The 13,962-nt window shown below is 43.3% G+C and overlaps 1 long non-coding RNA gene across 1 annotated transcript; it reads right to left on the bottom strand.

The window, feature by feature from the left end:
• Positions 1-6,181: 6,181 nt before the first annotated feature.
• LOC119017560 lies at positions 6,182-12,717 on the bottom strand. The gene is made up of 3 exons (XR_005074472.1): positions 12,659-12,717; positions 7,516-7,555; positions 6,182-6,625 (listed from the first exon to the last, which is right to left on the bottom strand). It is a non-coding gene; the product is annotated as an uncharacterized LOC119017560 (long non-coding RNA).
• Between the last annotated feature and the right edge of the window lie 1,245 nt (positions 12,718-13,962).

Raw genomic sequence — 13,962 nt, forward strand, 5'->3', positions numbered from 1 at the left:
GCATACAGCGCGTTACCTCAGATAGACGACGAGCCAGACTCCTCTCAGCTGCTGTAGCAATGGGACATATTTAAAGGAGGCCCCATTCGTTACAAGGAAAATGTAAAGAACTTAGATGTATTTTCAGCTTTTACCTAAATAGTTTGACTATTTTACCTCTGTATTTGTTTGGCTTTCTCTAGGTGCTCTCTGGTTTATTTCTACAACCCAAGGGCATGCACTTTATGTGAACCTGAAGCGTGTGTGATGACATTCTCATCATTTCTCCTCGGAGAGTCACAGAACTCAGCCCAAGGTAGGGCTGTCACATTTATTTGCTCCTGATCCTTTAATATTGAGTGTCTGCTGCTGATTGGCCTATATTTAGTATATAGTGTATATTTAAAGCTCACAAATTAAACGTGTCTCAGAAGACTTATTTGCCCAGTCGCCAGAGAAAAATTTTCTAAATTTGTACATTTAACATGAATAAAATTTGATGACATGTCCACACAATGTCCAGTCATGTTTCTGGCGACAAAACTGGGTAAACCAAACTATGATCTTTTCTTGACTCTATAAGTCTCTCTCTCTCTACAAGTTGAAACTGAAAAATTAATGTTGCACTGAAAGAAACTCAAACATTCAGCATATTCATACAGAAAATTACACTGGCAATATTACTCCTGACAAATGGGTTGGGTTTTGAGAAAATTATCCTGGACGAGGAGTGTCGGTATAGATCTAATGTGGCATGAAAGGAGTTCGACAGCCTCCTTTCCATCTACAGCATGAACCAAATACTGATCTTTAAAGCAGCAACACTTAAGGCTACCCTTCAAAATTTTTGCTCAGGCGGGGGACGTTTCAGTCCCTGTGCCCAGGTGCCCATTTAGTCTCATAATCCATCCATGTGTAAAGCCTCAGAGCTGCATCCTCCTCTACATGTTGCTCTCATCTGACTTCACCTTCCTGCTCCGTGTGCTGCAACCGGTCGTCGGTGTCACTTTCTTGGATGAAAATTCAAGAATCGAAAACCGATCTGAGTTTAACTTGCCCATCACAGGCAGGAAGGATTAGAAGGAAGGAGGTAAGATCTCTCTACTATTTCATCCTGTGGAAGGAGACTTGGAAACAAAAACATGACTGGAAGCATGCGCATGATGGGTATTTATTCTGTAAACAAAATTGCGCTCCGTGAGATCCCTCTCACTTTGTCACTGCAAAAGAAAAAGAAAAAAAAAACACACAGCATGATGCAAGGCCAGATTTCCTTTGAAAAAAGATTACACACAGGACTAACAATGTTAGTCGTTGTTAGATGTTAGGCCAGTGAAACCTTCAGTGTCTCAGGCTGTCAGTGTTAGTAGTTTGAAAGTGTCTTGTTAGGGGACTGTACCTGCACCGTCATATACATCTGCACTGTCAAATAATCAGCCTTGGACGGGCTAACAGTTTGGTTTTGAACAGAAATGATTGCAAGCATCAAATCATTGAAGTCATTGATTTGTCGCATCTCAGATCACAGAGCAACCCACCGCTCATTGTCACAGCCACTCAAACAGTTAATTAGACTATTAAACAGGAACATGAGAGAGCTGAACACGGGCTCCTTGTCATACTCAGGTTTCACTGTTAAGAGGTTCAACAGTGACACTGCTGTGATGTTGGTTTCCTTCCCACAGGCCTGCTGCGCCGGCAGTCTATTGATCTGTCAGCTCAGCAGAGAGCACAGCGATCGGTGTTAAATGCTGAACACTTGCTCCCAGCTGTCAATGTCACCCCCACATCCTGGGTGGAAAGAGTCCAGACGCTACTGACGCTGTTTTTTTCCTCAACAATACGCAAACTCTCCATATTGGAACCAGGCGGCTGCCAAACAGGCTCAGAGCTCCTCGGATATCTGCTCGAGTGAAAAACATTGCGCAGTCTCCAAACGCTGGCCGCAGACCAGCTTGGTTCTTCCTCCCTGCTGAAGGGCATGAAGGGTTTAGCTCGGCTGCAGTATTATTGGATTATGCTCGTCTGGAAAGGCACCGAGGTAAGAGCGGGAAGAAACGTCATCATCAAATCAGAGGTTATAAAAATCAAATTTGCATCAGTCCAAGTTTTGAAATCTTACATTATGAGCAAAGAGAACTTTTGAACCTGGACGATGTGCGCCACATGAAACAAGAGAATGGTAAACAGTGCAGATTCTTTGAAAACCATCTCTGTAAACATTCTGAGAATTAAATAAAAGAATAATGTGGTCGCTCACATTTTCAAAGCAGAACTGTGCAGACACACAATAACAACGGAAAATATTTCACAGACGGCAGTCGAGGACACTTTCTTGCTATTGTCTAAGATTCAACTTTACAAGCTGAGGCTCTAAAGCTTTCCACCTCGGGGCTTATTTGCTCCCTGAGAGTGATATGACTGAAAATCACAGGACCTGGAGAAATGGGTCAGTATTTATTACACTGAAACATTACTTGCATTTGTTTTTGCTGAATTTCAAAGAGGACTGAACTAATGCAGGGACTTCACAGCAAGGGCAAATCTCTACTTTTTAAATGTTGCAGTCTCATGTATCATGATTACAAAAGAGATAGAGTGTTGTTTAAGATTGATTGAAAGCTCATTTGAGCACATAAGATCTTCTCTGCCTTCCCTAGAGCCAACAACAGCCATAGTGATTGTATGGACAAGTGATCCACTATGTCTTCTACATGCCATCCTCATGATTGATTTACCTGTAGCCAAGGAGATTTCAAATCCAGTTATATAGAGTATAATAACATATCTAAGTTTATTTAGTTTTATTCATTTTACTCTTTGAATATATTGTTTTTCATCTAGAAATTGTTGTAGACACAAAAATGCACAAAGTTAGAGCAAAAATATGGAACAGTAATGAGTTTCTGTCCCTGTTACTCTCAGGAAGGGGTGTTTTATAATATTAATTTTAAATACATTTCCAGGACTAAGAACAAGTTAAAGTGACAAATATTTGAGAAAAGGCTCAGAGGGGACAAGCAGAAGTGAGGGAAAAAAACAGCTACCTGATTGAGAGACCAGAAACATTAGATCGACATTTTCTGCCAGAAAAACCCTTGTACTGTAGTTGAGAGTGAATGAGATTAATCCAGTGCTGTCAGTGCCTCTGGTGCTCAGACATGAGGCAGGAAACATGGCTTGCAACCCTTCCAACAGTGGGATGACACCTGACAAAGGTTCTCTTTACTTCAATTTTTCTGTATTAACTTTCTGACTGTATCCAGACGGCAAGAAATGAGATCAACTCTTAAGCCATTATAATCAACTACAACCCGTTATGATAGGCGAGGACGAGAGCATTGCTGATTGTCATAAATATCCATCCTATGATCAACATTGCTGTTTACTTGAGAGGAAAGAATGTATGCATCTTTTTCTGCCGGTGAAGTCCACCATCCAGATGTTTTCACTGCCCTCTCAGGTCGTGCAGACAGACAGCAGTCTTCTTTGTGTTGCGCATTTACGACTGGAAACCGCTCCACCTAAATATAGCCGCGCAGAGGGCTGCTTTCACCTCGGTCTGAATTTCAAGCAGGTATCCTGAAAGGAGAGGTGGCACATCGAGTTCGAACTTGAAATGTGCAACCGAAGGCGACAGAGTTGCAAAACTCCTGAAAACAGAAGTTGCTTTTTTGAAGTACAAGTAGGCCTATTTGCTGTGACAGGAAAATTGGGCAAGATAAGATCTGCCCCCGCAGATCATCCTTTTGAAGAGAAAACATTTGCATTCAGTCTTCAAGGTGAAGCCAAACAAAACAAAAGGTGGACTGAACCCTGGAATCAATCCTTATTGTTAGCAGACCTGTAGACTTAACCAAGACAAGAAATAAAGGAATGTCTGCCTCTCATGCTCTTAGAAACTTAAGTGCACTGTACTGTCCAATAAATTTTGCACCACTTCAGTGATGGAGACAGACAAAAACATGGATGCCAGTTTACATTCAGGCTTCAAACATTACTCTACTCAGTGAACTATAAAGTGAAACTATAAAGTGACTACTACGTTACTAAAGCTGCGCAACCTCTGTGGTCCAAATCCAACTTATAAAATGGCCCCAAAAAAGACCCCTTATCTTAAAGAGACAAGATTCTACTCTTCTATGGAACGTCCAGGTCTCTGCTCTCGGTGTATAAAGTCTCACAAGAATCACCAACTCAACAAAGACTCAATTAAGAAAAGAGATTACGGTATATGTTCCACTGAAACCAGAACATTGTTGGTTTGATGATCCAAGTTTGTGCTGTTGTCCCTTTTCGTAGTTGTGTAGAGTAACATTGTGCTTGACAAGAGTTATGATTGATGTTGCTGTAATGAGCCAACAGATTAACTGAGGTCATTCTAGATAACCACTGACAGCAAAGGTCCTGACGGGATCTTTACGCCCCTGACCTCTGACCCTCTAGATTGTCTCCCCAGTACACAGTTCATAGTCTTTAGCTTCTCACTCATCTCTACAGTTCATATGAACTGCAGGTCTCTGCAGTTAAATCACAAAAAGAAAAGTGTTTGGTGAAGCATTTGGTGCAACGACTGACATTGCTGCTCCTCTTCATCTTCGAGTGGCAAGAAGTCAGACAAGAATCAGACGAGACTGGAATGAAAGGTGATGACATGTTGTTGATCATTTCACTGTCAATCAGAGTCCCGTACAATTTTCTAGATGTAGCAGTGCCTTGTAGCATCTGTAGCTCATCACACACATTCTCCACATGAAGAGAAGCAGATTATCCTGTCCGCTGAACATTAACATGTAAGAATTTACTTTGAAACAGAGGGTGTTATGTTTAAGTTTATGTAAGTCATTTCTGAAATGAGACAGCAGCCTATTTGTTGCAACTGTCCTCACTATTGATCAATTATTTATACCTATGGACTACAAGTCATTTTCGGCTACCTTTCGGCTACAACCAGAAATGGAGTGTAAGCTGCTGAAAGCAATACATTCTCACTATATCCTACTTTATCCAATCAGAACAGAGAACTACAAGAGGTGTTCCCGTCTACTGATGAACGGGTTGGGAGGAGAATCCACCTGTCTGCCGCTTTGTCCGGTGATTTCTGCTGCGTGTTCATTTAGGAGGGAGGGAATTGCTAATACAAAGATGGGACGTTAACTAAAAATATGTTTCTTATGTTAGAACTTTACATTCCTCTAGGTTCAGTTCTAATTTTTATCTTGTGACAATACCACCGTTATGATTTGGTTAGCATTAGGTACAAAAAATAGCTGGTTAGGGTTAGAAAAAGATCATGTTTTATTGTATGATACCTGCTCTAGGCTACAAACACAGCAGTCACACAAGACACAAGTCTCCTTGAAAGCATCTACAGATGTCACGCTTGTTGAAACGCAGTCTTGAACTGCAGCCACTGGCCTGGCAGTCTTCTCTCCTGCACCTCTCCTGGTCTTATTTATGTGAATTTGATATGACATGTGTTGTTGAAATGTTAATACGGTACAAACATGTACAAACGTGAACGAATAAGTGCATTGCAGAGGTGTTAACTGCCATTATATTATCCCGGCAATGGGGCCACGGTCTCCTTCAGGTCTGTGGACTTTTTCTTTCTCGTCCATGATAACACAATAAAAGTCGACAGCCTTTTGAAGCTCCATTTATGAGAGCAGCTTAAAAATAAGCATGAATAAACACAGTCGTAAACAACCACACATGCGAACCATTACACTCAATGGAGGAAATCATTCACTTCGACCACATTTCATTTTAAAGTGCATCTACAAAAGCTGAAAAGTGATACGTCTGATTTAATTATGCTGTGATTAGATGCAAACTGTGTTTATGTGCGGTGGATTTTATGATCTGATACTGATATCCCTGACAAAAGCATATCGGGTACAGAGCTCACCGAGGGCAGCGCTCACCAGAGCAGCCTTCTGAGCTCTGAACTAATAATTGTTTAGCACATTTCAGCATAAACTGGCCACTGCTGTGTTGACCAGGATGGTTTGTTTGGCCACAGGGAATTCTGGCCGAAAGTGTTCAGACAGAGGGGTGACGCAGGGACGCAGGAACAGCTGTGTTTGCAAGACGCAGGCAGAGACGATGCTCAGAGATTCTTTCTTCCCTGTGTTCTCTCCAACAACTCCACAATGCAAGGCAAGTCAGTCCGCACACAAACACACACAGGGAGAAAGCACCAGGCTGCATGATGCAGTTTATTCAGTTTAGGTTGGACGAGAGGCAGCAGACTTTTGGGGTTGTTGGCCACCGTGCCGCAGTAGAGCACCTGCTTACATAGAGACACTCCAGCCGGACCAAACCTCAAAACAACCCCTCGCAGTCTGGGTTTTTCCACTGCACATTAACGGAGCAATTAAAGACAGCACAGATCATCTTTGCTTCAGCGCAACGTCTTCCAGCATATGCATTAGTTTCCCCAAATCAACACGTCATGAAAATTTATATCGAGGTTTAAGAGGGCTTCCAATCTGGTTCCTGGCAGACGCAGATATGACAGAGTGGGTATTAAAGTGTTGTGGTCCGGGCTCATCGGGGGATACAGCTGGAGAACAGACATGGAGTTGAACAAACAGTGGACTTGTTGGCCCCGTCATCGCACTGAAACTGACGATTATACAGTCTATGGAAAGACAAACAAAAATATGAAATGGCTTCATGGTAGCCGTCCTGTAAAGCAACATTATGTAACAGTTTTACCTTAAAAATTATTGTGATGGCTCTGTGTCTTGTAATAATGGTGTCTCTGTCTAGGATCAAAGCGTTACTTGCATGTTTACTTCAATACACAGGTTTTCAGCGTTGTTATGATGTAATGAGTTTTGTGCAATTGTTACAGACCTGGGATTTGTGTTTCTGACAGTGGTGTTGCGCCAAATTGCACAGCATGTCCACATAGTGATGCTTGTAGGGCATTTTTACGATGAAATATACATCACTGCCATGAGTTATCACAATAGAGAACCATCTCAGGCCAAATCAAACACGTCGTTCACTCGATAAATTTATAATCAAATACCTCAGAATTACCAAGTAAAGTAGCGTATTACATTTAATTTGAATGAGTCAAAAAGTTTTCATTTATTAAGTGTAGGCAGCATTGATAAAAATGAATCAAGATTCTGTTACATACCGACTGTTAGCTACATATCAGAAAGCATCGCCATGATGAAAAGTTAAGCGAGGACAGAGAGAGATTCACGTATCATCTACGTATAAATATCCAATGTCTAAATGTTGCTGCCTCCACATTCTCCAAATCCCGCTGAGAACAAGTCATTACACACACAAAATTTGCAATCATTTGTTAACAAACAGTTGCCGAGCCAAAACAAAATTTTAATGATTTCCGATTACACATTTGGCCTTGTTGGAGTTTCAATAAACTGTTCTCTGCCTCAGCAAATATCATGACCTGCAGCACCTTTGGATCTGGCCCCGATAACTCTGTCCTTAAACAAACACACACCGTGTACAGCCCGATGTGACGACCGGCCTCTTTTCAACACTTACCGATGCCAGCGTCAGATGGTTCCCCATGATTCTTGGACACCTAACAAGGAAAACAGAAGAAAACCATGAATTCACCAGCTACAGCACACGTTCTCTTGGTACCATCTGTGACTTCTGGCCCAAATCTGGAAACATGTGTCCGACCCAATGCAGGGGGAGTTTTGTAATCAAATAAACAATACAACAAGGAGTCATGTTCCATGTTTGAGGGATGTCTTTACATGCCCAGGTAAGGCTGGTGATGCTACCTCAGTGAAAATGGGCGATTTTGTAGGATATAACAATTTGGTAAAGACTTGCGTTGCAGATGAGGAAAAACCGCTGTTCCGTGCATCATCTGTCTTTTCTCGAGCCGTCTCACAGAGAACGTGAAGTGACATTTTGTCTTCAGTGTGGAACAAAAGTTTCCAGAGAGCCCCGATCTTAATTGTCAATCAGATGTTTTTTTCCGCGAGGGCCTCAGTGCTCAGGGACCATCCAGGGGCTTAGGCTGTCAGAATGAGTCATCTTCACGGCCCCATCTTCAAACAGATTTTATAGTCGTGTTTTCAATATGGTCGAGCCATTTTTGTTTTATGACTTCTGTGTTGGAGTTGGATTCATTTTCACGTTTTAGTTTTGTTTTGAATTCACGTCAGCCTTTTTTACTTTGTTTCTGATCGTGCTTTGGCTTTTTATTGTTTTAACTGGTCACTAACGTTTGAGAGGAGGCGGTCGCAACCAGCAGTCGCACAAGTATCTGGAACGGCGGTGGCGCACTAACCTGAAGCGTGAAGCCCTGAAGCACATTTTGCTCTTGGAAGTCGGCTGAAACGCACATTTTGGGGAGAAACGAAGCAACGTGTTATCTGGACGGAGCAAAGTCATGCTGAATTGTTTACTGCCGTCAGTCCCGCGTTACATAATCACTTCTGAGACTCATCAATTCTGAACGGGAGGATAATGATGGATGGTACTGTGATGGAGCGCGTCCAGGACAGCAAAATCCACAAAAGTGCTGGAGCTGTCAGTGTTAAACTAAAGTTATGTTCTTTTTCTTGGGAAGGACTTACAGCTGCAGAGCAGTGGAAAGACAAATGCAGGAAGGCCATGACGGACGTTGAAAAACAGAGACATGATGGAATGGCATGAGCAGAAAAATGTGTTCATTACGTGTGCATCAAACTGTCTGCTGTTTAAGATATCTGTGTTTTCAAAGAATTTAAAGATTTCTTTTCTCTGCACTTAGGGTTTGTACAAATGACCAAATGATGGAAAAAAAAAGATGAAGTGGCTCTCTTTGGAAACAGTGCAGGCTCACTTACACGTTTTGTTTCTTTCCCTGAGCTTCCTTTGGTCTCAGGTCATTGTGTCACCAATATTAACTCCTAAAATCTGCCCCATCAGCCGTAATATTTGATTTCTGCCTCTGGACCTCCCTGGCATCATCCTCCTGAGTCGCCTGTGTTCTCGATCCTGTAGTCTTTAAACTGCCGGCCCACCGCTCGACCTCTGCGCTGGTCCTTTGCCAGTAGCAAAGACCCGCTTAATTTCCTCTCTGTGGGAGATTCTGTACTCTCCTTGGCAGCAAAACCAGCAGTGCCACAGAGGAAATATATTGAAGGGGCTTTTGCAACAGGTTTCTTTCATTCCCCTGCTTGTTCAGCTGGAATCGGAGCTTGTTGAGGGGAGAGACAGGAGCTTCTGGACACGTACAGGCTCAACAGTTAAGAACCAGCCTTGTGTCTCTCCATCGTTTTCAAAGGGACACCACTTCATTCGAGCGTGGGTCGCTGAACGAGGACTCCCGCTGTGCACTACTGTCGACTGCTTGGATGTGCCATCGTGTTATGCTCTTGCTGTTTTGCAGGTAATTTGCGGGAGAGGCTGACCGTTCAGAGCGTGTGGTTCTCCTCAGCTGCTGAGTCGGCTTAGAAGGTACTCTAAGTGCTCTGTGTTTGGTTACAATATTAGTTTTTCCTCAGCAAAATCCACATGTTCACAAAGCCATACTACTGGTATCATTCATCTCTCACCGTAGTTTACTTTATGTTTTGTTCATGACATAGTTAAGCATCTCTTTCTTGTTTCTACCCATTATTTGCCGTGGTTAAAGAGCTGATCACAGTTATGACTGTCACCCACAAGCTCCAGACAAAGCCTGGAGGTGGATGCTCACCAAGCTCAAGTTTTTCACACCAAAAACTTCTGGTTGGACCCCTCCGCTGTGACAGCAGATTATGAAGCCCGTTTGTCAGTCAGACACAACTAATGAGTTCCAGGAAGGCCTCTGAAGCAGCATCCTGCGGTCCCCCAGAAGTTGATGTGCGTCAGCAGGCCTGTCGGGGTGGCTTCACAGTCGTGTCAGCAGTCAGATCTCCGGTAACTACTTACCACTCACTGCAGAGAGACAACGCCACAACGAGTGAGTGAGTCGGTTACCTCAGACGTCAAAGTCCAACCACCAGTCCCAAAACATAATTTATGGGTTCTGGAGAGAAAGAAACAAGTTCTTTTTTTTTCTCTTTAATCTCCCTTGTCTGACTGGGCGTCTCAGCCCCAATTTCAAATATAACTGCACTTGTAAATACAGGCATCCACCCACTATCGTGATTAGTGGCTATCAATTACAGAATGGAAAAAATAAACAGTTCTGGTTTGTGTTTTATACCATGATAACATACTGGATGGTGCTCTTAACAAGAAACAGTGCATGTCAAATGAAGTCCAGATACAGCTAAAGAAACATTCCTTTAGAGTGGAAGCCGTTCATACAAAATCATTCATAATTACACACACAAAAAAAACAAATGTGACATCCATTCATCACAGTTGTCTGAGTCTCATGTGTAAACCTAAATGCAGGTCACCATCAGCCTTAAACGGGAAAACTGAACGCTGAATTATTGGACGATAGCCCACATACTCATAAGTTCTGGACTCTTTCATAGTTTACATAAAAGCAGATAAAATGTGGGAATTGTTAAATAAATTGTTAATAGAAATTAGAGTAGTTTCTCTTCAGGATCGACCAGCCAGCCGTCCCAGTGTCTCCAGGGTAGAAGCCACCAACAAGTCTAGAAAACCTGTCTCACACTCGACGTTGGCTTTTCTGTCTGGGAACCAAACCTTTCCCAGAGCCCTCACAGTGCTGGTGCACACAAGGCAACTTGCGAGGGGACTTTCAAAGTCTGGTATAATAAACCCATGACCACAAGCTGGGACTTGGGAAGGGAGGCTGACATTTGTGTTGGCATGAGCAGCCAGTGCCAATGCTTGTGCAGATAGCCCACTGACATCAGCAACATGGGAAAAGTGGCCCCAGGGCATTCATTCAGATGCTGATTCATTTTGGCTCTATGAGAGCCTGAGTTGATGACATAGGATGGGCTGTGAACTGTGTTCACAATGTCAAAGCTACAGAGTCTTTGCGTGATGAGAAATCCTTTTACCTCCCCGTGGTGATTGTTGTTGTTACATGGGTTTCATGCGCCATTATCTTTGTTGTTCTGTCGCTGAAACTCAATAATGTGTCACAAGGCTGACGGAGAGCGACAACAGGGGAAGGTTGCAGATAAAGACTGCTTAAATGCTTAAAAGATCTTTCAGGCAGGTAGATGTACTCTAGGCACATACGTAGGTCTCATTTACACTGGGGATGCTGGGGACATGTCACAACAGCCCATTCTCCAGGATACTATGTTACCAGTTAACATTTCAGCAAACCACAGACACATCCAAGGTCGACATTTGTGCCAAACGTGGTGTGTCACGCCCACATTATATGCTCATCGGTCACATCAGGAGGCAGTATAACAGCCAACAAGGCTGCCAAACAGCTGCAGCTAACCTGTGGCCATTTGTTTTAGAACGAGTCATAAATTCTTGTGAACTCTTTGTTTCTCCAACGATGAAAATATGTTTGTGATGACAACAACTTTTGCGCTTGATATTGGGCACCTATGCGAAGTGGTTTTGCAATTTCAGCTCCGACCTAGTGATACATGGTTCTGCAAGTTTTTTTTTTCTGTCTGAATGATCTGCTCTGAGCTTTTATCGATCCCCCCACTGCATTGCCTAAAATTGCATAATATGCTGAAGACCGTTTAAAAGCCCTTATGTCCCCACCACTCTATAACACAAAGTGTAGGCAGACCGGCAGGCAGGTAGTCAGGTATCAGTAAAGTATTAACATTCAGGAAACCAAACTGCAAACACAAAAGCACAGAGCAAAACATAAACATAACAACTAGGACAAACTGACAGAGTATGAGTCGTGGTCGCTAAGTGTCTGCAAGGAAAATGAGATGCAGCCAAGGAGGGAGATGGGGAGGGGAAGGCAAGGTAACTGCAGGGAAAATGAGAAAAAAGGGAGCAGGTGTGTAGATGGAAGAGTAAGTCAGGTAATGTGGAAAGGAGGGATATCTAGTGGACTGATGGAAATGCCAATGAATGTGCCCCAGGAACAGGGAACAAGGCTGGGGAAGACAGACTGTGACTGCTCACCAAATTTTTGACCGTTCTGAGCATTTGGATCAAAAACAAACTGGAAACAGGGTAAAAGAGACAGTCTGCGACAAGAACCTGCAATAAAAAGTAAGACAAGCATGTTCCTGACTACATTTGCCAGAAAATAACTGGATAACATCTTTATCTTTTTTTAAAGCTAGGGTCTACAATGCTACAATGCTCCGTCCAAAGCCACGCCCCCACAAACTTGAACGCGCATCTGGCAGCGGGACTCGGCAGGGAGAAGGAGATGCCGGAGCACGACGCAGCAATTCAGCTGAATTTAGCACGGAGCAGACAGGAAGTAATGCGCCAAAATAACAAACAACATCCGGTTATTTTTCAAAATAAAACACTAGGTGTTGACACACATGTCGTGAAGCCAGCTGTCTGCCTTACTGCGCCATGGCGGACTCAAACCGCAACCAGTGGGGACTTCCAGAGGGTGGAGCAAAACCGGATCGGAGCGGCAATGCAGCAGACCCTATTCAGTGGAAACTGGGCCGACTCATTAGCCATTCTCATGGCTAAAAACAACATACAAAGAAGCTAACATTAGCATTGGGCTAATACGAGCTACAAACGTAGCCAAGTTGGCAAACCTTACATATTTCATGAAAATAACAAATCCCCCCGAAACAAAACAAATCATTACCTGTCCAACAGAAAGAGAGCAACCTCTGCATCACTTTTCAGGCCCTTCACATGCCCCAGTTGTCTCCACCACTCAACCGCTGCACCGATGTTGACTCGGGTCTGACTTCTTTCTTTATCCAGAGCCTATTTTGTTGCAGCCTTTTCTGCTTCAGGCTTTCTTTTCCTTGCCTTTTTAGCATGATGAGCTGTTACAAGTAACACTGGCTGCATTTTCTCTGCCATTGTAACCAAATGAACGTCTTCTCCTGCAGCTCCATATTTCAGCAGTGTGCTAAACACTTCCGGCATCAGTAAAACATAATGTGTGCAGGCGTGGAGGAGGGCGGGACAGAGGGGGGCGCAGGCAGAACGACATGAAGGCATCTGACCAATCCGAGCTATTCGGCCGAAAAGCAGGGATTGGTCAGCTTTTTCTGAGTCCTGCAGCTGCCACAGAGGTCTGATTATTTTCGTTCCTTTTTCTGAACACATAATATATTGACTACTCTCAGGATAGCAGGACCATTTCACCCAGTATAACAAAATGTGTTTCTGAACAACATTACAGACCCTAGCTTTAATCCAGAGAAGAGCATCTTAAATAGGTTTGGCAAGACACTGTATACCTGTGCCTCAGGTCACAGGAGTCTGAGTGTCCACAACATAATACAATGCGATAACATGCAAATTAAAATTCTAATGAAAATATGCAGACAACAGATCCACTGAGTCCAGTATTCTGTACTTCAGCAAAAAAATACGGCAGAGCAGCGGATTTCCCTTCACCCTAGCTCAAGCCATATCTGGAGTGGAAACTTGGTCTGAATTTATGACCAGATTTCAAGTAATAACATTTACCCATTAGAAGAGATGGGACCATTGTACTGTATGCAGAGCACACCCTCACACTGTCGGTTACACAGCCCGTCCAGACTCCATCATGTGGAGTCTCGCTTCTGCAAGTGTGATGGATGCATCACATCTGTGCAGAGCGCACGATTGAATGCCCTGTAATTAATGGCATTAAAGTGCATTAAATTGGGGTTAGCAGTTACAGGTAGGGAATGATTTTTTCTTGGAACTGGGAAAGGTCAAAAGACTCTGGGGTTAGTTTTCCATCTGTGATGGCGACGGTGCTACCGTAGCTCTTCATTTTCAAAGTGTTTTTGTCTTCCATTGTTGAAAAGAGCCTGACAGAGGCGAGAGGGCCGATTTATGACCGTCTCAGAGATCCAACACATATTGTACTCGATGTGTGTGACACGTGGAGAGAGGGAGGCAGTGCGGTTATGTAACGTAAAGAAAACAAGATCGCACTACTCT

Source organism: Acanthopagrus latus, chromosome 4 (assembly GCF_904848185.1).
Source record: "Acanthopagrus latus isolate v.2019 chromosome 4, fAcaLat1.1, whole genome shotgun sequence".
Taxonomy (NCBI): domain Eukaryota; kingdom Metazoa; phylum Chordata; class Actinopteri; order Spariformes; family Sparidae; genus Acanthopagrus; species Acanthopagrus latus.